The sequence below is a fragment of the Lontra canadensis genome, unplaced genomic scaffold (assembly GCF_010015895.1).
Source record: "Lontra canadensis isolate GAN:19392208 unplaced genomic scaffold, GSC_riverotter_1.0 scaffold63, whole genome shotgun sequence".
NCBI classification, from domain to species: domain Eukaryota; kingdom Metazoa; phylum Chordata; class Mammalia; order Carnivora; family Mustelidae; genus Lontra; species Lontra canadensis.
The window spans coordinates 5,908,072-5,930,298 of record NW_022631057.1 but is presented as its reverse complement, the minus strand read 5'-3'; the positions used below and the strand labels follow the sequence as shown (position 1 = coordinate 5,930,298).

Sequence of the window (22,227 nt, the reverse complement as noted above, 5' to 3'; positions counted from 1 at the left end):
TCTAGGAGAGTGAAGGAAGTTATAATACAGGTGTTTGCCATCAAAAGTCTTCATCTGTTTTCATTTCCTTTGACTTATTCTAATATAGGTATAAAATATCATTTCACCTCAGAGAAAATTAAGTGTCAGAAAGACACTTTTTTCTCTTTTGAAGAGAAAAATAAGAATATCTCATTAGGTTCTATTACCCACACACAATTTTGAGTCACAATTAAAAACACAAAGGAGTTAAAGTAACAGTATGAAATATAGGTAAATGTATGTTGGTGCTGCTTCATTTTCATGCAGAAGACAAGGATTTGTTTGTTTCAAACAATGTTTTCATTCCGCAGGCGGGCCAGTTCTTCAGGGATAGAAACAGAGAGAATGAGAGAAACACACACACACACACACACACACACACACACAGATGGGTATATGCTAGCTCACGTGCACAGTTTTTCCTTCCAAACTTTCCAATTAAAGGCCTGTCTGGAGTAGAATGAATAAGAGTGAAGAGTATTTTGCCAGTTTGCCAGTGGAGTCACTTCACATGAAAAGTCAGGAGCAGGAGAAGGGACTTTTCCCCGTAAAGATATGCATAAAAGAAATAAAAGGCAGTAGAATATACAGTAGAAAAAATAGTAAAATACAGCTTTAGAGTGAAAAAAAATCCCATCTTTGATTCTTTAAGTTAATATTCTTGAAGGCCACTAACAAATTATATATATATATATATATATATATATGGTAAAAAGGAGAGAGTTCTCCACAAGGAACAGTCATGACCAAAGGTTGTAGTGATTGCCAGAAGTTTCCATTTAGAGCCTTGGATAGAGAGCCCTTGGAGATTTGCACCAGAGGCAAGTTCCCTTTATTCTCCCCAAGGCTGAGATACAGGTTCCAAATTGTAAAGAGTAAAGCAAAGTGATCCTTCACCCAAGCCATCCCCCCCAAAATTGCTTCTCAACTTCTGCCTACCCTTCTACCAACCATTCAACTCTGGTTTTACCACCAAATTAAACATGTCCTTTTAAATGAAGGATTCCAGTCAGTGTTTCTAAAATGGCTCCTTCTAAAACCACCTCACTACCTAATATTTAAAATAACAGGGCATGGCAAATAACTAGAAAAAAAAATATTTCATGATATGAAAAGTTTTGTTTTCTGAGATTCATATTTGATGAAATTCTTCCACAAATACTTCAAATTGTAATGGGGAAGAAGACATCTCTAGACAAGTCATTTCACCATGTAGTATTAATTAATTTTTGGAGATATTGGAAAGAATTTTGCCCAAAATGTTGATGGAGGTATGGAATTCTCTCCTATTTCTCCCCCACTGTCTTCTATTCTCAGCCCTTCCACTGATATCAACCCTTTGCCTCCTGGGGCAGCTAACAGCAGGATGTGGCATAGCAGAAATAACCTTCAAAGTTGCTTCTTTTCATCACAGACATTCTAGAGATGTAATAGTGACTACTGGGGTAGTCAGTCCTGCATGTGGGAATAATTCGAGTACAAAGGTGAAGCCAGCGTATCCAACAGATCTCTACTGACCTAGTTCTAAAATAATTCTAAGAGGGAGTCTGTGACAGGATTTGACAAGGAATTACATGGCAAAACCTACCTGAAGAGGCTGGTTGGTATTCAGATAGCCATCTTTAAGACATCCAACCTCCCTGTAGCGGTCGATGTTCTCCGTAAAAACAGAACCAATAGGATGTGTCTGTGCACTTGCGTCTGTGTGTATGCGTGTGAGTGTGTGTGTAGACACTAAAAGAGAGAGAGAGTTTGATTTTAACAAGTTGCTCATGTAACTGAGGAGGCTGAGAAGTCCGAACTCTAATACAGGCCAGGAGGCTGGAGACCCAGGGAAGAATTGCAGTTTGGGTCTGAAGGCAGTCCCCTCTAGCATTCCCACAGAACACCTTGGTTTTACAGAAGCATTTACTCAATAAACCCGTTGGGAGTACTCTATTCTGGGAATCCCATGTAGCTCATTCGTAAACACATGGTTCCTTCCCACAGCCATGAAGTGCTTGCTATGTATCAGGTAATCGGGGGTCATTTGGTCATTGGAAGATTACAAACAGAAAGAATGGCAGGTTCAGATTTGTATTTTAGAAGGATAACTCAGGCATCCGTTCAGATGAGGTAACATTGGATTTGCCAAAAAATTAAATCATGATCCAAGCATGAACTATAACTTGTGTTTTTTCCCAGACGGTTTACTCTCGAAACAAAACACTAAAACGTGGAGCCATTTATTTCCCCCTTTATTTCATCCTCATTTACACATTTGGAGCACATGCTTAAGTCAGTGTAGGTAGTTTCAGGCTAAATATAATTTTATTCTTGAAAGTGTAAAAAGCGAATGCAGCCCCATAAGGAAGAACTCTAGGTGGTTAGTCCTAAGAACATGTGCCTGGACACTAAGGGGCTGATGATGGCTTGGCTCTGCCTTGCTCAATATCCACTTTGTACTGGAACAGTAACATTTTTCATTTGAAAATGATGCTATATAAAGTGTAAGATGCTTTCAGATGTGGAAAATGCACAATGCTGACATTCCAACTGAAAGTAATATTCCCTTCCTTTGCCACATATTTGCTGGTAATGCAACAGATTGTGAAAGCTATAGTGAAATTATAAATTGCACATAGAAGATAAAACATTCACTCTCACTAGAAGTACAAAAATGGAAGAATAGTATTACCCTAAGGTTTCTCAGGAGGTTTGCCATGTTTATATTCACTGCTGCACAAAACATGAAAACCGTCTCAATGTGCATATGTAGGCATGCATCGTGCCACATAAGCAAGGATCTGATCGTGTTAACACAGTTACAATGTGACCTAACGTATATGTCATATTTCCCAATTACACTGCGTATAAAGAATGGTTTAAAAATGTATGCAATTTTTTTCTTCAAGTGCTCAAAGCTAGATATGAGTACGTTACCTGTGATAATATGGGATTATGACTTATGAATTTTCTAATCCATTGAGGTCATTGAAGATTTCTTTTTGTTTCAAAATACAAAGCTAGGGAAAACAGTGGAAATGTTTAGTTTTTTTAAATGCATATTTTCAAGCGTATACACAAGTGCATTTAAATGTAGGCCTTACTATGTTTTAGAGTTAGTATATTCTTATACAGAGAACTTAAGTATATAAACAGTCATAACCCAAGGTTTCCCATTATGTGAACCTATTGTTTTGTTTTCCATATACCTTCCTAGTTTGCCTATGCTATTTCCTCCTATTGAAATGATTTTTCCCTACTCTTCTCCAAATATCCAAATGTAGCCCAACTCACCACCTTCTCCAATACACCTCCCTAGCTATCACTGCTGGGTTTAATCTCTTCTTTAAACCCTGATAGCCTTTCAGCTCTATCCCTTTCAGGGTATGTAACACTTTGTTCCTTGTGTTATTGTTTTTGCATCCTTAGAAGACCAGTCCTTGAGGGCAGGATCCTCATCACTCAGCAGAGTGCCCTTAATGTAGTACGTGCAAAGTGAGTATTTGTTGAAATACTGAATGGATGGGTAAGGACTTAGAAAAACCCCTGCAAAAATCCAAGAATTGGCTGTAAGAATGCAATAGCTCTAGCAATTTTAAGAGTCCTAAATTTTCTCTGTCCAAATTGTAATAAGCAGATGGTCCCAATTTTCTTTATAAGTTGAAGACAAAAACCTTGGGAATTGAGGGAATCAGATAGGAGTTGTAGGATTTTATCATATAAATCACATTTCCTTTAATTCCCATGACTTTACGAATCTGTGACCAATAAATGGCCAGAACTGAAGACAATGGTTACTTTTACAGATTTTAATGAGACTGTAAGTATTAATCATTATAAATACAGATAAAGAGCTCATCATAGAATAAACCTGGAGAAATAAATGAACCACATAGAGAGATACCATTGTTAAGATTAGAAGAGGTGACTGGAATACAAGAAAAAGATGGAATCTTAAGAGATTTAATGGCTTAGATACCTCTAAGACTGATTGCTATCCATTCATTCTGTTACTCAACGCATATTTATTGAGTACCTATATTTTAAGGCTGACACTCCTCTAATTACTGAAAAGACCAGAGTAAACACATTCTCTGCTTACAGTAAATACATCTATAAAAGCAGTAAGGTGGCAGGCAGTAAGTGGGATATGAAATTTTATATAAGGCTGTCAGGGAAGACCGCTATGATAAGGTAGTACTTGAGCTAACCGTTGAATGAAAGGGTGGTGGGAGCAAAATGAATATTCAAAGAAAGCTTTGCAGACCCTGGTACTGCAGGAGTGAATGCCCTGGAGAAAGAATGTGATTAAGGTGCTTCAGGAAGGATAAGGAGACCCTTAGAGTTAAAACAGAGTGAACAAGGAAACAGTTGCAGGAGATACTACGTCGGTGTGGGATGGGGAGACCTCATAGGGCTCTTGCAGGACATGGTTACCATTTGGGATTTTACTCTGAGCGAAAAGGGAGTTTATTGGAGAGTATGAGCTTAATCACGTAATGTGATTTGGCTCTACCCCTAAAAGGACCACCCTGTCTTCTATGTGACGAGCGTGTTAGGCTAGGTTGGTGATAATGTATAAGGGTGAAGCATGGAGACCAGTTAGGACATGATGGCCATAATCCAGGCAAGAGAGGCAGGTGCCTTGTATTAGGATGGTAGCAGTGGAGGTAATGAGGATTTTGGATGTATTTTAAGATAGAACCTGTATCAAATTATTCATTCAGATTTATACTGAGTAGGGTTCTACCACATGTCAATGAAAGAAAAATCTCTATTCCAAGAGACCCCACGGTATCATGTTTATTGTGGCCATTATTTTCCCGCTTACTCTTTGGGGAGAGCTCATCTGTTAGACTTAATCCCAGTCCTCAAAGAAGCCTGGATGACATGCTTTGTGTCAGAAACGAAGCCAGGGGCACCTGGGTGGCTCGGTGGATTAAGCCTCTGCCTTCAGCTCAGGCCATGATCTCAGCACCCTGGGATCGAGTCCCGCATCGGGGTCTCTTCTTGGCAGGGAGCCTACTTCCTCCTCCTCTCTCTCTCCACCTGCCTCTCTGCCTCCTTGTGATCTCTCTCTGTCAAACAAATAAATAAATTCTTAAAAAAAAAAAAAAAAAAAAAGAAAAGAAAAGAAGAGAAGTGAAGCCAGATCCCAGCGCTCCAAAGCTATTGTTCCCTCCGATTATATTTCTGATTTTCCCAGTTTTCTTCTGCATACCCAAGAAGAGTTTTGATCTAAAGGGCCATGTGTAAAGTATTTTTAGCAGTAGGAGATATTCTGAATATTGACTGCATGGTTCGCTTCATAAAAAAAACAGTAGCGTTTTCTTTTCAAAAAATTATTGTATTGGATTTTTTATCAGTGCTTTGCATTTTGTAGGCTCAAAACCATGATGCAATAATTCATATTTGAGTGATTTTTAACAGGCACTCAATGTGGAGGAATGCTTACATTTGATTAGTGATATTTTCTTTGTTGTCTTGTTTTCAAATATGTGTGTTTAAAATTTAAACGTTATTGAAAGCATACCTGAAGATATCACATAGCAAACTTTTTTAAATAAAGGAAAAGTGTAAGTTTCTTTCTGGTCTTGACTATTGACGTAGCTTTTATTGTGTAGTGTTAGCCAATGACCTATTTATTTTAATTCTGAGAAATTTCTCAATCATTTCTGCATTTACTTTAAAATATTAACTAATCAGATAACAGGTTTTATTGTAATGATAGTATTGTGCTAGACAATACTTTTTACTGGACCATTAGGGTTCTACCTCATTCTTTTTTTCCTGTTCTTGAATAGGAGTTGAAGTATTCTTAGAGAGTCTTAGCTGCTATTATATTTAGACTGCTAGAACATGATGCAAATGTCCATATTTTAATCAGGAAATATGGACATTGACATTTTTTAAAAGTCTTCCCCCTCACATTCTTGTGAGTCATTTTTCCTCCACAAGATTCTTTTCTGCATATTTCTGCTAGACCCACACCTGACTCAAATAAACTCTCAGCCTCTTGAGTCAAGCATTCATTTCTCTCTTTTCTTCATCCTCCTCCTCTGAAAACTCAAACAGAATTTAATGCATTGTGTATCTATTGATGGTCCCTAAAACACTTGATATTCAGACCAAAAGATGGGAAGAATAACAGAGAATTGGACACAGCCCTTGCTTTCTGAAGACTTGACTCCTAAATAATCATTTTAAATGATCTAAGGAAAATCTTGCTATTTGCCTTCAGAAGCTACATAATTGATATCTGGTGACTCCTACCAGTTGCTTATTCTTAAAGAAAAAAAAAAAAAAGAGCATTTTGTCCAGTGTCCAAAGAGAATTTTTAACATTTTTCTGTCCCATCAAAGATAAGTTTCATTATCTCTTTTAAGATATTTTCCCTTTGGATCCCTCTTTTTATTTTATTCCTCAATGTTGTGCTAACCCTTGATCATAGGAGAATTTGCAGATGTAAGTAAGATAGCTGAAGAGCTTAAGAAACAGGAAACATCAACCATCTTCTACCAGGGTTACTCATCCCATGCAGAGTTACTGGACTAAGGATATATTAAAATACAGAAAGAAACAGAGTTTGTTTAAGCATGGAGAGTCACCAAGGGCATTCAAGATGGCACTCTATATTGGTTACATAGAGTATCTTGGTCAGATGGTGTCTGAAGCCCCTTCCAATGAAAATCTTTCACATTCCCAAAAAGATCTTAAGGGGAACAAGTGATTTTTCCTGGCTTAGAAGATGTTATAATGGTTGCATATGGATACACCATAAGTAGGATAGAATAATTTATCTTCTCAGAGTCGCTGATGCTCAGCCCTATCTTTCTAAAAATTGGATTGATTGAAAGCAAGACATGCTTAAACCCTGATTGCGTATTTTAGATATTTTCAAAAGATTATGTAAGTGTAGAAATTGGAGTGTATTATCCTCTGTGCCTTCTATTTAATGTTCTGTTCTGTTTTCAATGAGTATACTAAATATGATGAAAGAATATAATGAAATAGCTATTTGATAGTTTTGTTAGGTTCCAGGGCCCCAAATTTTCTAATCCCATTAACAAAAAAATACATTGCCCCTCAAAGCTACAAATATCTCAAATATTTAAGTTTATGAAACTAATAATTAGCATTAGAAATATTTTCTCAGAGAGACTTACAACATAACCAAGTCATTTTTCTTGAAATTATGCATGGAAATTTAGTAACATAATATAAAAAATAAAGAAGTTCTCTTTTTATACTATGTTGACAATAAATTTCATAATTTACAGTGTTAACTTTGCAAGAGCTAATTACAAAAAATATTGTTGCGTTATATATAACTAACAGTGTGTTTTGCTGAAAGAAAAATAAAAGTTGAATGGTTTTGCTTAAAAAACATTGTTAAAGGAAGAATTTTTATTATCTGAAATTATAATTTAAAGTCATGTAGCAAGTTTGGCTTGATTGGTATATGCTGTCATAGAATTTACAAGAGAAAGTGCAAGACTTACCAAAAAGAAAAGAAAATCTATGGTTTTCCTGTTCAATGCATTTTTTCCCGAGACATGTAAATGGCTTTGATTCTTTTCCCACCTTGTGAAATGGGGAAACCAATGAAAAGAAGAGGGGCTTTCAAATAAAAGGGCACACACCCTGTTTATATGAGCAATAAATACTTATTTAGGGAATGAAAAAAAAAAAAAAAAAACCAGAAACAAGCAGAGCTGATTTGTGTCCCATTCTCTGTGTACAATTTGACATGCCTATTTATCACACTTCAATAAAAGTGACCTGGAAACTTAAGGGATATTGTATCCTATGCAGAATGGAAATGTAGACTTGAACAACATAGGTCCCTAAAAGTTGCACACACATTGTTCTAGTTCCCTTTCACGGAGTATTTATGTACCATGTTTTAAAAGTTTCAATAAACCTTTTATCTGGAAGCAAATAAAATTCAACAAAATTCATGATGCAAACTTAGGCTTCCTAAGTAATCTATAAGAAAATTCACAGGCTCTTAAAACATCAGGAATTCTCTTTAAGCAGTATCAGTCGAATTTTTTATTTAAATTTTTAAAATGCAAATTACACTTTAAAGTTATTTTTGTTCTTAAATATCCACAGATGTTGTAAAGCAGAACTAAATCAGTTTCTGAATATATTATGGATGAAATATATTCTACCTGTTAAGCTACCAAGATAAACTTTATGTTTTTTGGGTTTTTTTTTACTTTTTACCTTTTTTTTTTACTCTAAATAAAATTTATACACATAATTTCCTCTCCAGCAAAACAAATTTGGTTTTCCTTGAAGGAGTACTATGTGTAACTGGTAGGAAAAGAAAAAGGAAGAAGAAGAATATCAATTAAATGGCATAATAATTTGCCATTTGCTCTTATCATAAAGCAAAAAATTAAAAAGCTTGATTTTCTATTTTAAGCATGTTTTATTGTTTATTACAGAAGAATCAGCATTCTTGGTATTTATAGACCATGTACACATCCAGTCCTGACCTGTATTTATACTACAAATAAAATTTTAATTGTTGCTTCAATGTAAGTGCCATCACAACCATCATTTTGTTCATGCTCCAACTTTTAAAAACAGCTCTTCAATCTTAATAGTTTCTGCTGCTAGCACATTATTAACAAAATAACATGTTTCCCTTCCATAGGTCTGGCATATATTGCAGGGTGCATATTTAGAAAGACAACAGCAATAGGAAATACATCGAGGTGTGCTACCTCAAGCGCACAAAAATGCAAGACAGAGATCCAGAAATCTGGCTGAAGCTTGGAAGCGTTTTCTTGCTTGAGAAGTATGAAATAGTTTGAGAGTTTTGTTCGATGATAACAATGAGGCTAAAGAGGGAACAGTGAGGGGGGTGTTGAAACTGCTAAATCCTCTGTTAGAGAACTGTACCAACACCCCAACTGTTCCCTATCTCTTCAGCCAACAGTGTGAATGGAAATTGCCCAGCTCACACCTGACAATCACAGCAGAAATTTCCTAGCTCCTATTGGAAACTTGCTGGGTACCGGGTGGACCACAGGAGATACTAAAGCTGTTAGAAGGCCAGAGTCACCAAGCAGTCAAGAAATATTTTTGACACCTTCCATCATATCCATGTTTTATCTCTTTGAAATACCTTTTAGAGAAAATTTACAGAGGACTACATATATCAATAAATACATACATAAGTAAAAAGAAAAGGAGGAAAGACTGAAGTCAGGAGGTAGATAATCAGTGTTTCCTGAGGCAGGTTCCTAAAAAGCAAAGAAAACAGTGTGACAGAGAAGCCATCAAGCATGCATTTATATAATGAACAAACAGAAGAGGGAAATTCACATACCGTGCACAAGCCACTTGACCAAAAGATGTTACTATTAGAACATTTACACAAGTCTATCTTTGCTTTATCTACTTTAGCTCTTTGATCAAAATATTGCTCCAAGCCCAGTATAATATTGAGGTTCATATCCATAATATTATTTTTTCCCTCTAAATCGCCATTTCCAGGAAATGAAATTTTAGTTAGTCCTTTCCTATATAAGCAAGATGATTTACTGACTGTGGCAATTATGTGCTGAGCTCATTCTTGTTCTCTTATTAAATACAAATTTTCCCCATCAGCTTCATCTAAAAACTAGGACATAGTACTCTGATGGAGTCAAAGAAAGGAAGGGAAAGTTATTCTTGTCAGGCACTGGTAATTCTGTTCAACCTAACCAACCTGAGAAATAGGTGTAACCAAATCTTGGGTGGCTCTGTGATCATTTCTTTGAACAATGTAACTCATATCATCTATATGATCTTTAGGAAGAACCATTTCTAAGAACAACTTCAAATGTTGTGACATGGAAGTGTACAATAATGAATTTGCCTGTGAACATGATTATTTTTATCTTCATTGTTTCCATAAAAATTTATGGTTAGTAATTAGAATTTTGTAGTTTATACTTAAAAGTCTTCCATGATGATCCTTACCTAAGAATTTTGGGAAAATATTTTATTTTTCAAAGCATCAATTTGCAAATGGCATAACCTAGTACTAAACCTGCTTGGCTTTACTTCTCTTTCTCTAAGGATCTAACAAAAGAGAACTGCAATGGCATGTCTTGTAATTTAGGATTTTTAAAATTTATGTTTTGTTTTTTTTTTTTACAAAAAATATCCTAAATGACTGGCATATTTCTAATAATTAACATGTGTAGTCCACCCTATACATAACAAAAATCCAAATAAATATGCTTTAAATTTAATCATTTTAAATTTGTACCCACTTTTCTTGCTCCTCTACAAACTTATTATATTTTATAGCTTAGAAATATCTTACTTGCCCTTGCAATTAACAGTGCTTTGCACTGATAACTTTTTCAATACATTTTTTCTTTAAATTCAAGATATTCATTTTGCGGGTTTCAAATTCCACAATGAATATAAGATTGTGGAGACAGAATGTGGCATACTTACTTTTCGTCATCCTTGTATTTACAAAATATGAAAATTCACATTTATTTTTAATTGACCCAATCAACTCTGACTATAATACCTCTGCTTTAAACTTATATTTACTGCAGATTTTGCTAAGAAAAAATTAATTTTAGTTCCTAGTTCAGTTACATGGGTGTGTATTACACATGGGGAAACACCTCTGACCCTGGTACTCACGGCACTTTCCATTCTCATTTTTCTAGTGTTAAAATGTCACTCAATGGGTGCTTACCAGGAAAGCACATAACTCTGGCTATGTAACACAGTTTAGGTTTCTTTTTATTACACTAGAATAGTCAAAATACATCCTTTAATTTGCATTATAGTAATCATAAAAACACTTTTGCCATCATTCTTTATTTTCCTATTTATCTTGCAAAATCAGATAATAAACATTTAATAAAGCTAAATTTTGCATTCAACAGCACTTGGATGGATAATTCCCTTTAAAATGTGATAAAACATTGCCACTTAAAGGATCACCATCTATACCTAAAAATTAACTGCAAATTAAGTGGCTAATGCTGTTAAAAAAAGAAAAAAAGAAACTCAAAGTGATTTCAGTGTTTCTAAGAAGCAGGGAAACCACATATCACATCAGTTTACTGCTCTCAAGGTCAATACTAAGATCAGAGAGTCCCCACTGTATGATACAATTGGAAGATAAAGACACATTACTTCCCTGGGAAGCTTTGTCTGAAGCTTCAAGCACAAGTGGGTCAAGTTCCCAGTGATCCTTTGCGCCTGTCTAATTAATGACTGTTGCATTTAGTTTGCCTGGGACTTTATGATGATATCCTCCCTCCCACCCATAAAACAACCTTGCACACACCAAAATTATCCTGTTAGGTGTTCTCATTTCCAGAAGTTTGCAGGAGGAAGAGCCTTTAAAAATCTCATAACAGGTTTTTTTTTTTTAATTATCTTTCTTCACATGTACTTGATCGTCTAGAAAATCTGTATTCCAAGAAATGATGTTTTTTCTGCCTAAATGTTAAACATACAAATAACGTGAGATCACTTCAAATGCTAATGAGTGGGAGAAATGATTACACTCTACAAGCATGTGTTTATATGGTCAGAATTCGCCTTGAAATGTAAAATTAATGATCATTTACTCTGGAGTTTTATGTGAGTATTGCATAAGTACGTGGAAATGGAGACACTCAACTGTACAATGCTGCATTGTTTCATTTCCCATGTTTCTGTGTATATGTTACTGTTTCAGTTTCATTTGTCAGCAAGTGTCTGTTTACCCTGTTTCCTGTTATTAATTATGGGAAACAGGTTTTCTTGAAATATATTAGAGACTCTTTTAACTCTTGTCCAGACACTTCAAGGCAAGATATTGATGATTCTTTTAATGTCTGTACAAAGCCGGAAACTGAGTTAAAATACATTGTTGTCTCACACAGCTTACAAGTTCTTATCTCTCACAGGAAAAAAAAAAAAAAAAAAAAAAAAAGAGGCAGAAATAATTAAAAAAAAAATCACAGCAGCTTCTATTCCTATTACTAGACACCAAAATAATAGAGTTGGATACGTTCTTCATCGGCCACAGCAGTTGACTAACATATCACAATGTGAATTCTGAACTCAAAAATGTTTCAAAGATCAACTCAAATAGTAAAGTGCTAGAAGACAATGAGATATATTCTAATGTAAGTGTATCCACAAAGAGACAAAAATACCAACCTTATTGGTGCATTACTAAGCTTTTTATATAGAAACATATGGTCAGTGCATCCAGCTCTCTGTCTTTGAAATAGGAGGAAATATACTTGCATGCATTAAAATCATAAAGGAGCCAAAACATCTGGAAGTTTTAGAAGAAAAGCAAAATAGTTATGGGAGGAAAGTCCAGATTAAAAAATGCAGATGTTTAATTGGGCTGTCAGTTATGTTATGAGGAAATAAGGGCAGAAATAACCAGAAGCCACTGGTGGAAAATTAAAATAGTTTCGTGAACCCTTGCCAAGCTAAAAGCAATGAAATCGGTAACATAATATGGACAGGGGCATTCTCAACTGAGATCTGAAAATGTTACCATGTGCAATTTTATAAATTAGCCATTTCCAAAAAATCTTTTTCATTAAAGCACAATAAAAAGTTTTTCAGCCTCTCTTCTCTCTCTTTGGTCATTAACATCGGGCAGTTATTCGGAGTTTGGCTTTCATCAATGACAAGCTCTCCCCCCACCCTCCTCACCCGGTTTCTAAGACCCTCTAATACTGCTGAGTGGCCAGAAATTACAGATGCAAGGAAAGCTGACAAATGCCTGCCAGGCCCCTCCCCCATTGCCTCGATAGTCAAAGCCCCCGCCAGAACATGCCTGAGAGCAGCGCACCGAGAGACAAAGGCACAAAGATTCCATTTTCTCAGGGAAAATAGATTTCATGTGTAAAACACTAGTGAGAAAAAATTGAAAGCTGACACATATGTGCAATTTTAGAGAGGCAGGGCTGAGTATTTCAAGAAGATTGAAATTGCATTTGATTGCATCAAAGCCTAACAAATGTTGTTTAACCTAAAAGTCTTTTCAGTCTGTAAAAAGACATTCAGTGGCAAGATATTTTATTTTTTTTTTAAGCACATGGTTAAAAAGAAAAAAGAATCTTGAGCTCAGTGGAGAGATGTTGATTACATACTACTGTTGCATAAAGAATTAACACTGGCTCACATCACAGGGTCTACAAAATAAAGGGGGAAAGTTAAAAAAAAAACAAAACCAACCCTATTGAATCAAAGGGTTCAGAAAGATAATATTAAATCCTTATGAGTATGTTTCCTATAAAAAGAATCCCCTCCCAGCAGCCCCAGGGTATCATTACTGGAGAGGCAGTGAGTGGTTTATTAGAGATTCAAACCTTGGCATCTGAGCCTTGCCAAGCATGCAAGTTTTAGCTTGTGAGCTCAGGGCCCTTGGCTTGCACAGTCCCTTCTGGCATCTAACAGTGAGGGCCGTCTGGTTGGTCTCCACACGCCAGGCAGTGTGTGGGTGCAAAGGCTCAGACTAGGAGACAAAGGAAGATCATCATTTGCTATGGAAGGTCATGCCTCATGCTTTTCTTCCTACCTAAATTCATCTAAGCCAGCAAAACATTTAGGGATGATAGGAGAAATATGTGAAAAAAGAAGACATAACAAAATGAATCAGGGAATTAATCTATAACATATCTTCAAGTGATATAAATAAATATACAGAGAGAAAGAGGGAGAAAGAAAGAAGGAGAGAGAGAGAAAGACGGAGAGAGAAGGGAGAGAGAAAGTTAGAAATGTTGACTTAAAATGATCTTTTCATTGAAGGGGAGGAAGAAGCTTTTCCCCCCTGCCTTCTTAGATTTTTAACTTTGGTGGGTGGTTTTTTGGTTTGTTTTTTTGTTTTTTAATTTTTAATTTTAATTATTTATTTGACAGAGACAGACACAGTGAGAGAAGGAACACAAGCAGGGGAAGTGGGAGAGGGAGAAGCAGGCTTCCTGCTGAGCAAGGAGCATGATGCAGGGCTCCATCCCAGGGCCCTGGGATCATGACCTGAGCCGAGGGCAGATGTTGCACAACGGAGCCACCCAGTAACCCCATTTGGTGGGTGTTTGTGTTTCTTTAACTTCATATACCATGCAAAGCTAATTCAGTTGTACATGAAAAGAAACGGTGAGGTCACTTTTATTTATTTAAAAAAATTATTTAAGTATAATTAACATACAATACCCTGTTAGTTTCAGGTGTTTATCATAGTGGTTTGATATTTTTATGCATTATGAAATGATCCCCACAATAAGTTTAGTTACCATCTGCCACCACAGAAGATCATTACAATATTATTGACTATGTTCCTTATGCTGTACATCACATCCCCATGACTTATTTATTTTGTAACTGTAAATTTGTATCTCTTAATCCTAGTCACCTATTTTGCGAACCTCCTTTACCCTCCTTACTCTGCTAACCAACAGCTTATTTCCTGTATTAATGAGTCTGTTTCTGTTTTACTTTGTTTTTTTTAGATTCCACATGTAAGTGAAATCATACAATATTTGTCTTTCTCTGTCTGACTTATTTCACCTAGCATAATATCCTGAAGGTCCATCCATGTTGTCTCAAATGCAAGATTTCATTTGTTTTCATGGCCAAGTAATATTTCTTTGTAGATATATAGCCCATCTTTATCTGTTCATCTGTGGATGGGCACAGACTGCTTCCATATCTTGACTATTGTAAATAATGCTGCGATGAGCAAAGGGGTACATCTCTTCGAATTGGTGCTTTTATTTCCTTCAATACTTACCCAGGAAGGAATTGCTGGATCACATATAATTCTGTTTTCCGTTTTTTGAGGAATCTCCATTGGCTCCACCAATTGACATTCTCACTGGTATGGATTTCTTTTACTCCACTCCTCGTCAATACTTGCTATCTTTTTCTTCTTTATGATAGCCATTCTGACAGGTGTGAGATGATATCTCATTGTGGTTTTGATTTGCATTTCCCTGATAATTAGTGATGGTGAGCATTTTGAGCATTTTTTTTTTTAATGTGTCTGTTGTGCATCTGTATGTCTTCTTTGGAAAAATATCTATTCAGGTCCTCTGGCCCTTTTAAAATCAGGTTGTAGAGTTGTTGTTTTTTTTTTTTTAAATATTAAGTTGTATACATTCTTTACAATTTTGATATTAACCTTTTATCAGATGTATGTTTTTCTCCCATTCAGTAGGTTGCCTTTTTTTTTTATGTTTTCCTTAGATTTGCAAAAAAACATTTTAGTTTGATGTAATCTCATCTGTTTATTTTAGCCTTTGTTACCCTTTCCTGAGGAGACTGCCCCCTCTCAAATATTTCCAAAGAGCTCACTGACTATGTTTTCTTCTTTCTCAAATGGAGCCTGCTTACATTCCCTCCGAATCTTTCAATAGGATGCTGTTCTTGATAGATGGGTTCAATATTTGCAGAATATTTGGAACGGGCTTAATATATGTTGAAATGTGTTGGACCATTAACAGGTTAAACTGTAATTAATAGTAGCTGTCAGGGGTTAGAGTCCAAGAAAATGCACTGGGAATATTTTAATTTAAAAAAATTACAATAAAATTTTTAAAAATTGAGAACACATTCTGTACTGTGCCACTCCCTTTCAAGTTCCTGCAGTTCTTAAATTCCTTTAGTCAATAGGAATATCAGAGAGAGAGAAAGAAAAGAAACTAACAAAGTACTTCATAACCTTATAAGAGATGACTGAGAGGAAAAACGAGAATCTTAGGTAAATCCTATGACCGCTCAAATGTTTTACACAAACTCTATTTCCACAACGATATTCATGTCAGGAAACATTCTAGCTGTCCCTCCCAATCTAATCAAAATAGTATACAGCATTTTGAACAAGATAGTCATACCATTAATTAATAAAACTACTATTTCAATTAGGTTACTAAAAATAACCTAAATGTTCAAAGCCTTCATCTATTTGCTATCAAAAGGGAGTGTTCCACATACCTGAGTTGGGAGCATAATTACACGTATTTAGCCACTGTAAGTTTAGTGAGTCTCAGAGCCTGTTCCCTTAATATAATATGAGGAATTTTGTCAACCATAGGAAATTTGAGGGGAGGGGATTAATCCACAAAGGCAGTGTTGGCTCCCAAAATGCTAACATACATGTGTGCACAGTGGGAAGAGAGTGTAAAACTTCTGTTGTCTTTTAAAAGTTTAAAGTTTAGTATGAAGATCAACCCCATGTCATTAATGGAGAAAGGAAGTCTCCGGTGAATTCAGTAAAATAAATCAAGGAAAAGCTACGTAATCACCACACCACGGACCAGTTCATTGATGTATTTGTACACATTTTAGAATGTTTCTGTAACTTTGAATCTGATGCTCTGCGATCTCAAATTTCTTCAAGTATATGTGACGTATTGACATTAACTTTCTCTCCCGTTAGTCATGTGTCTGCTAAGCCAGTGTGCACAGAGTAGCAGAGTGAGCCCAAGTGAATCGGGGTCATGTCCCAAAGTCCACCCAGAAAATAAATTCCCTTAGGCCCCGCCCCTCACTGCCAAGTCCACTGCCTTGGCCTCGGAGGACTTTCCGTACACTTCCTAGTGTGCCAGCCAACAGGGTCGTTCATGCCTCTTCAGGCATACTTCCTCGGCAACCCCTAGGGCATCACCTCAGGTGCCGAAGCACAGAGAAGAAAATTATGAAAAGAAAGCTTATTGTTATATGGACGATATTGAGGAAAATACTGATAATCTTTTAAAATATATGTATCCTCGAAGAGAGAACATGTATGTCTGACCTAAGAAGATCAACAAACTTACACAGTCTAAAAAGTGTTTCTTCCAGTAATTTTTTAACCAAATACCAAGATTCCCTAATTAAGGGTAAAAAGGAAAATAATACTGTGCTTGTCTTCATTTAACCTAATTGAAAGGGAGAAAACCACATCGATTAGTCACATTCAGTATTTTCTTTTTTGAAAATTCAACTGCTGTCATAGACTAGGATAATGATACAGAGATAACGTTGTGTTATTTAGATAAATGAGTCTCTATAGAGAAATTAAGATGAAAAACAAAGCAAATATATTTAATATGTCTGGTAATAAAATCTATTTATCTATCAACTGTAGTAATGGTAGGTAGTATTTTAAAACCTTTTTAAACACGGGAAGTATGTCCAAAGGAAAATGAATCCTTATAACTAATTAACATTGCAAAGGTAGCCAAAGCTATCTGTTTTATCTTTTCAGGGGTTTCTGGTTGTTACTTGACAAGACATTTTATGGTGGGGAAACCCAGACAATGTTTTCTAGGGCCAAATTTGTAGCCTTAGAAAAGGAAAAAATTAGGACACGAGATGTGGCAGATCTCTACAGAGTGTTGGATTGGAAAACATCCCTATAAGAGGACAAAAATCAGTTGTAGCTAATTTGCTTAGCATGGCCTGAGTTTCATTTAATATCTTTTTGTTTCGTATAGGGATCTTGGCAAAATTTGCAACGAATCCATAAAGGAAACTGAAAGCAGTTTGATCTTCATCTTCAGTGACAGTCCCACAAAAGTTGAAGAAATATGTTATGTCTCCAAAGAAGAGTACAGTTGTGCCCTAAAATTAAAACATGATTAAGGTATGACATTTCTTTTAATTCAGTTGCAATGCTTTGTTCTTTCCATTACAGATAATTTCTTCCTTTTTTCCCTCAGTCTCTCTTTTCCTTTTCTTCCTCTCATTAGCAGATTGTCTTTTATAATTGATGTTGTTTACTGTCCTTTCATCAAATATATGCCACATCACTTAGGCGAGCCATCCGACAGGGCACCTAAATACACATTAGAAGGTACTGGGAGCCATGAGTCGCTTTGACTGCCTCATCAGGGAAGTTATAATAAGCATCTTGATGCCACTGAGTGCAATGCCGTATTCAAATAATAGCCTTCATCTTTACCCTCTTTAAATATAAAAGTAAACCTTGAAGTCTTTGAAGGACCTAACCAAACAACACACACATGAAAATAGACCAGTGAGCCTTTGGGGGAAAAAATCCTTATGTAAAATCTGTAAAGAATCTTAGCAGTTTTTCAAGAAAGACCTCTAGGTAAATGATGGCTGTGAAGGAGACACATGTCCATCTCAATGTTATGAGGATTATTATTGTGGGCCCTCTATGCCAGTTTTGCTCCCAGCAGGATTTTCTTTTCTCATCAAGTTTTCAGGGCTATCTACTGTTCTCTGTGTGTAAAGCGTATTTAGTGGTCCCACAAAGCTGCTCTAATTAAAAAAAAACAAAACACACACACACACACACACACACACACCAACAACAACAATAAAAAACAACCAAAAAACTTTGTCAAGTGGTCAGACAGACTGGAACTAGAGGATTATAGGTAAGAGGGATAAAATGAAGGGTTGGAAGCTATAATTTCTATTTCTGCGGTGGCAACCGCATCAGCTGTTGGAGTCAGGCAGTTTAAAGAATATGGCTACTTAAGCATAGAGTCTGGGAAGAAGACACTTCAAAATATAACAGTAAGTCAGGCCTCTAGTCGTAAAGATACACTAAATGACGGGCAGCCCTTGCTGGGTCCCTTTCCTGATTGTCCCAGCGTCCCTCTTTCTCACACGGATGTCTTCCACTTCCATTTGATTCCATCCTTGTCTTTGACAAAGCCATCTATTACTTTATATATATATATGTATTTAAACCTTATATTTTAACTCTAGTTGCTTGGCCTCTGACTACCATCACACGCTCTGTGCTCCTAGAAAACAGAAAACATGTTTTAAAAGGAGACATTGTGGGGCGCCTGGGTGGCTCAGTGGGTTAAAGCCTCTGCCTTTGGCTCAGGTCATGATCTCAGGGTCCTGGGTGGAGCCCTGCATCGGGGTCCTCTGTTCAGCGGGGAGCCTGCTTCCCTTCTCTGTCTCTCTGCCTGCCTCTCTGCCTACTTGTGATCTCTGTCTGTCAAATACATAAATAAAACCTTTAAAAAAATAAATAAAAATAAAAGGAGACACTGCATCTCAAAGGGCTTCTCATTTGGCCGAGAATAGTTCGTTCTTGAACAAGATCTGTCAATTTTCAGAAATAGCCCCTCCCTGGAAATGGTTTTAAAGAATGTGTGTGTACATATGGGTGTCAGGCAGTCAAATTTGTAGATGAAGCAATTTGAAGAATGAATTATTATAGTGACAGGATTGCTTATAAAATGATGAGAAATATAGATGTCTGTCTAGCCTACATAATATTCACTACAATCTTGGGAATTTCATTCCATAATTTGGCCTTATATTTTTATTGGAATTAACAGAATCAGAGGGTTGGTAGAAAGCACAGAAATTTTATAATACAGCTCTCGTATTGAAATGAAGAAAATGAAGCCCAGAAAATAGTCTGTTCCAAGTCATTCTGCTTGTCTATAAATGCTGTTGGTTTAATTTTAGTTTTGCATATATTTAGGCAAAGAAAATATTTTCCCAGAAACTGGTTACAAATGTTTGAGAAGAGATATAATCATTAAAATATGTATGTAGTAAAATATAACTATTATTCAATAGTGGATAATATATATTGAAGTTGCCTGGGGATTTAATTCATCTAGGAAAACTTACTTTCATTGTTAATATATCCTCTGATCTCTATATATGTATAATATGTAAAACAGCTCAAATATCTATATAAATGCACTTTATTTTTGTATACAAGTACAACCCACTTTTGACTTTTTTGTGTTATGATTATATGTTACTCAAAGTTCTGTAGTTTTAACCAGAACAAAAAGGATTGCCTAGAAGAAAAGAAGGTAAGTTATTTCATAAGTTGGGTTGGAAATTCAGAAATTCTTTTTACATTACCAACATTGTGTTCTTTAAAAAAATAAGACAAACTCTTATTTTTTCATTTATGAGTATTTCCATAAGAACTGACAGAAATGGGGATGGGGAGGAAATCCACAGTAGGTACACAGCTAGACCCTATTATTAGAGGCAATTGGGTGGCATCCTATAGGAAATATAGTTTGCTCTTGAAGATGGAATAGGCTTAACGTTAAAAAAAAAAAACAACTAAGATATTATACATACCAAAAAATATGTTTATAAAACAAAGCTTTTACATTTTTAATTATATCCCTAAGCTGGCTTTCTAGTTTTTCTAGGATATGAAGGCATTCAAAAAAAAAAAAAAAAAAAGAAAGAAATATTTACTCAGATTAGTGTTGGGAACATCACATCACATAGAAATATTTGTGGTGATGTTACTGGAAATGAGTATTTTTGTAAAGTAAACAAGTAGAATGGCTGAGCTTTAAAAAGCCTGCCACACTGCCTTAAGGTTAAAAATGCAAGTCTAGATATATCTAAGAAATTGTAATTTGTTTAACTTTTTAGTTCTAAGCATTTTCTGATGCAAATATTTAAAAGATGGCTATGTCTTCAGTTAAAAATGAACATTTTGATGAAGTAGTAATACTTAGGTTGTTTTCACTTTCCATAATTAAATGCTACTTGCTACTTATTCAGGGCATACGTTTCAGTCCCAAATCATTGAGGACACATCTAAGTAATATAATATTTTTTTTTAAATTAAACAACAATTTTGTGGCAGTTTTCAGGTTTGATTTCAATTTGTGTTTTAGGGACTTCAAATTTAGTTAAATAGCATCAAGATGTTAATTGTCTCTATGATCATTATAATTTAAATAACAATTTGTAAAATACAGAACATGATAATACAATAAATGCAGATTTATGGAAAAATTAAATTACTTCATCCAAAAAGTGGGGAAAATCAGGTCAAATGAGGATGAACATGATTATTTTTCCTGGTACTTTTATAGACTGATCTATGAAAGTTGGATTTGATATACCTTGTCTTAATGGTATATGAAGCAACCCATGCCTGACATCAGAGTTTTTAGGTGTGTGGTATGTATATTCTTAATAAAGATATCTATGATCCAACATTGCAGAGATAATTAGGCTTCATGTAGAACTACCTCTTCTAGAATCTTCTTCAGGGACAAGGAAATGCAGCTATGTATCACCTGCCCCTTCTACAGATAGTGCCAAAGGATCTAACTCAATGAAAATTCAAATCAAAATGCACAAAATACAGGATTCCCAACCTGCTGTTTGTATCACCAGATAAATTATATATGCACAACAATATTTGCCCATTGTTAATTTTTATGTTGCACAATTATACTGAATTTTGAGTGGCATCTTTAACAAAAGAAGCCTAGAAACATCCTTTGGTAACGAAGGAAAAAGTCATCACGTATGCTTGAGAAAACATTTTCAGAGTTATTGTGGGGATTGCTGGAAGACACATTGAAAGATGTTTATGGCTCGAGAATATATTTCACTTAAAAACTGGGCTGTGCTTTTGTATTTTATCAACTTCATAATCATAAAGGAAACTTAGAAGGAGAAGAAATGTAAGTGAAAATCTTGTTAGGAACAGTAATTATACAGTTAGCAAAGTGACTGCTTATTTTTTCAAGATGAAGTTCATTTTAAGGAAATAACATTTTTGGGAAAAGAAGTTGATTAACAAAACTGAGCATTCACACAAGGCTGTGTGCCACATAACTCAAAACGCCAGTGCAAAAACGTCAGCTGGTAGAAGGGGATTCAATGCTGGTCTATAATAATTAGGCATATTTAATCCACTGAGAAGAAGAGCTCTCTTCAAATCTTGAGCGCTAGTGTGGATATGGACATTTTGAATATGAGAAAAGGGAATTTGATTCATATTCCATAGTTATATGGCCATGGTGGAAGGCTCTGATTTCTCCAGTGGGTATCATGGAAATCACAATAACTATGACCAACTTGTGTTGACTAAATAGGACTTAATTTTTCTCTGGGCCAGAGTTCCTCAACAGAGGCACTATTGATATTTTGGACCAGATAATTCTTTGGCATAAGAGATTGTATATTGTAGCATTGTGCTTTGTAACACTTAGTCAGTATCCTTGGCCTCTACTCACCATATGTCAGTAGCATACCTCTCTCACCACATTGATATTATCAGACATTGCCTTTGGTTGAGAACCACATGTCTAGACATTTTTCATTTCTTCTCTTATCTCAATGGAAAATGAGTTATGTTGATTTTTGCATTATCTTTAATAGACATTTTCTATAAAGTACTTTTATGTACTAAGTGAAGAAATGGTTTACAATGTTAATGTCTCTGCAGGTTACAAAAAATAGGAATCTCAATGGTATATT

The 22,227-nt window shown here is 35.5% G+C and overlaps 1 long non-coding RNA gene across 3 annotated transcripts in view; it reads left to right on the top strand.

Annotated features, from left to right (window-relative positions):
• The window catches only part of LOC116879764, a 63,001-nt gene that overhangs the window by 17,709 nt on the left and 23,065 nt on the right, over window positions 1-22,227 (top strand). For 2 of the 3 annotated variants that reach the window (XR_004385099.1, XR_004385100.1), the window contains exon 2: window positions 17,469-17,617. This is a non-coding gene — a long non-coding RNA (uncharacterized LOC116879764). Of the gene's footprint in view, window positions 1-14,047; window positions 14,080-17,468; window positions 17,618-22,227 lie in introns of those variants that run through there. The other variant, XR_004385101.1, reaches the window with a different exon arrangement.